The sequence below is a fragment of the Schistocerca gregaria genome, unplaced genomic scaffold, assembly GCF_023897955.1.
Source record: "Schistocerca gregaria isolate iqSchGreg1 unplaced genomic scaffold, iqSchGreg1.2 ptg000386l, whole genome shotgun sequence".
Classification (NCBI taxonomy): domain Eukaryota; kingdom Metazoa; phylum Arthropoda; class Insecta; order Orthoptera; family Acrididae; genus Schistocerca; species Schistocerca gregaria.
Genome location: NW_026061828.1, coordinates 3,349,795 through 3,352,797, shown reverse-complemented (window position 1 = coordinate 3,352,797; position 3,003 = coordinate 3,349,795).

The following is a 3,003-nucleotide window of genomic DNA, read 5'->3' as shown; positions in this document are numbered from 1 at the left end:
TTCATCTGTGTTCTACTATGGTGCTTTTAGTGTCTCCACATACCGCAGTACGCGACATAGCTTTGCAGACGATAAGTACAACCGTTTCAGAGAGAAGAGCGGCCAATGTGATGATCTGGCTTTAAGTCGATTCGATAACAAATGACGAAAACGGACGGATTTGTCAGGTTTTTATTACATATGAACACTTTTCACATTCTCCTGTGCAACTCGGCTGCTAGACCTCCTTTCATGCTGAATCTTAAGGTCCTAGCTCATGTCAAAGGCACCAAAGCCAGCTAAAAAGTCAATAATCGATACCGAAAACTTGAATTGGATTACTTCTTACTGGCTATTACATCAACTTAGATGCTTCATCTGTTTCCTACTATGGTGATTTTAGTGTCTCCGCATACCGCAGCTCGCGACATAGCTTTGCAGACGATAAATACAAGCGTTTCAGAGAGAAGAGCGGCCAATGTGACGATCTGGCTTTAAGTCGATTCGATTACAAATGATGAAAACGGACGAATTTCTCAGGTTTTTACTACATATGAACACTTTTCACATTCTCCCGTGCTACTCGGCTGCTAGTCCTCCTTTCATGCAGAATCTTAAGGTCCTAGCTCATGTCCAAGGCATCAAAGCTAGCTAAAAAGTCAATAATCGATACCTAAAACTTGAATTGTACTACTTCTTACCGGCTATTACATCAACTTAGAAGCTTCATCTGTGCTCTACTATGGTGATTTTAGTGTCTCCGCATACCGCAGCACGCGACATTGCTGTGTAGACGATAAGTACAACCATTTCAGAGAGAAGAGCGGCCAATGTGACGATCTGATTTAAGTCGATTCGATAACAAATGACGAAAACGGACGGATTTCTCAGGTTTTTACTACATATGAACACTTTTCACATTCTCCCGTGCAACTCGGCTGCTAGTACTCCTTTCATGCAGAATCTTAAGGTCCTAGCTCAAGTCCAAGGCACCAAAGCCAGCTAAAAAGTCAATAATCGATACCAAAAACTTGAATTCTACTACTTCTTACTGGCTATTACATCAACTTAGAAGCTTCATCTGTGTTCTACTATGGTGCTTTTAGTGTGTCCACATACCGCAGCACGCGACATAGCTTTGCAGACGATAAGTACAACCGTTTCAGAGAGAAGAGCGGCCAATGTGACGATCTGGCTTTAAGTCGATTCGATAACAAATTACGTAAACGGACGGATTTCTAAGGTTTTTACTACATATGAACACTTTTCACATTCTCCCGTGCAACTCGGCTGCTAGTAATCCTTTCATGCAGAATGTTAAGGTCCTAGCTCATGTCCAAGGCACCAAAGCCAGCTAAAAAGTCAATAATCGATACCTAAGACTTGAATTGTACTACTTCTTACTGGCTATTACATTAACTTAGAAGCTTAATCTGTGTTCTACTATGGTGCTTTTAGTGTCTCCGCATACCGCAGCACGCGAAATAGCTTAGTAGACGATAAGTACAACCGTTTCCGAGAGCAGAGCGACCAATGTGACGATCTGGCTTTAAGTCGATTCGATAACAAATGACGAAAACGGACGGATTTCTCAGGTTTTTATTACATATGAACACTTTTCACATTCTCCCGTGCAACACGGCTGCTAGTCCTCCTTTCATGCAGAATCATAAGGTCCTAGCTCACGTCCAAGGCACCAAAGCCAGCTAAAAAGTCAATAATCGATACCTAAAACTTGAATTCTACTACTTCTTACTGGCTATTACATTAACTTAGAAGCTTCATCTGTGTTCTACTATGGTGCTTTTAGTGTCTCCACATACCGCAGCACGCGACATAGCTTAGTAGACGATAAGTACAACCGTTTCCGAGAGCAGAACGGCCAATGTGACGATCTGGCTTTAAGTCGATTCGATAACAAATGACGAAAACGGACGGATTTCTCAGGTTTTTATTACATATGAACACTTTTCACATTCTCCCGTGCAACTTGGCTGCTAGTCCTCCTTTCATGCTGAATCTTAAGGTCCTAGCTCATGTCCAAGGCACCAAAGCTAGCTAAAAAGTCAATAATCGATACCTAAAACTTGAATTTTACTACTTCTTACTGGCTATTACTTCAACTTAGAAGCCTCATCTGTGTTCTACTATGCTGCTTGTAGTATCTCAGCATACCGCAGCATGCAACATAGCTTTGCAGACGATAAGTACAAGCGTTTCAGAGAGAAGAGCGGCCAATGTGACGATCTGGCTTTAAGTCGATTCGATAACAAATGACGAAAACGGACGGATTTCTCAGGTTTTTATTACATATGAACACTTTTCACATTCTCCCGTGCAACTCGGCTGCTAGTCCTCCTTTCATGCAGAATCTTAAGGTCCTAGCTCATGTCCAAGGCACCAAAGCCAGCTAAAAAGTCAATAATCGATACCCAAAACTTGAATTGTACTACTTCTTACTGGCTATTACATCAACTTAGAAGCCTCATCTGTGTTCTACTATGCTGCTTGTAGTATCTCAGCATACCGCAGCATGCAACATAGCTTTGCAGACGATAAGTACAAGCGTTTCAGAGAGAAGAGCGGCCAATGTGACGATCTGGCTTTAAGTCGATTCGATAACAAATGACGAAAACGGACGGATTTCTCAGGTTTTTATTACATATGAACACTTTTCACATTCTCCCGTGCAACTCGGCTGCTAGTCCTCCTTTCATGCAGAATCTTAAGGTCCTAGCTCATGTCCAAGGCACCAAAGCCAGCTAAAAAGTCAATAATCGATACCCAAAACTTGAATTGGATTACTTCTTACTGGCTATTACATCAACTTAGATGCTTCATCTGTGTTCTACTATGGTAATTTTAGTGTCTCCACATACCGCAGCACGCGACATAGCTTTGCAGACGATAGGTACACCCGTTTCAGAGAGAAGAGCGGCCAATGTGACGATCTGGCTTTAAGTCGATTCGATAACAAATGACGAAAACGGACGGATTTCTCAGGTTTTTACTACATATGAACAC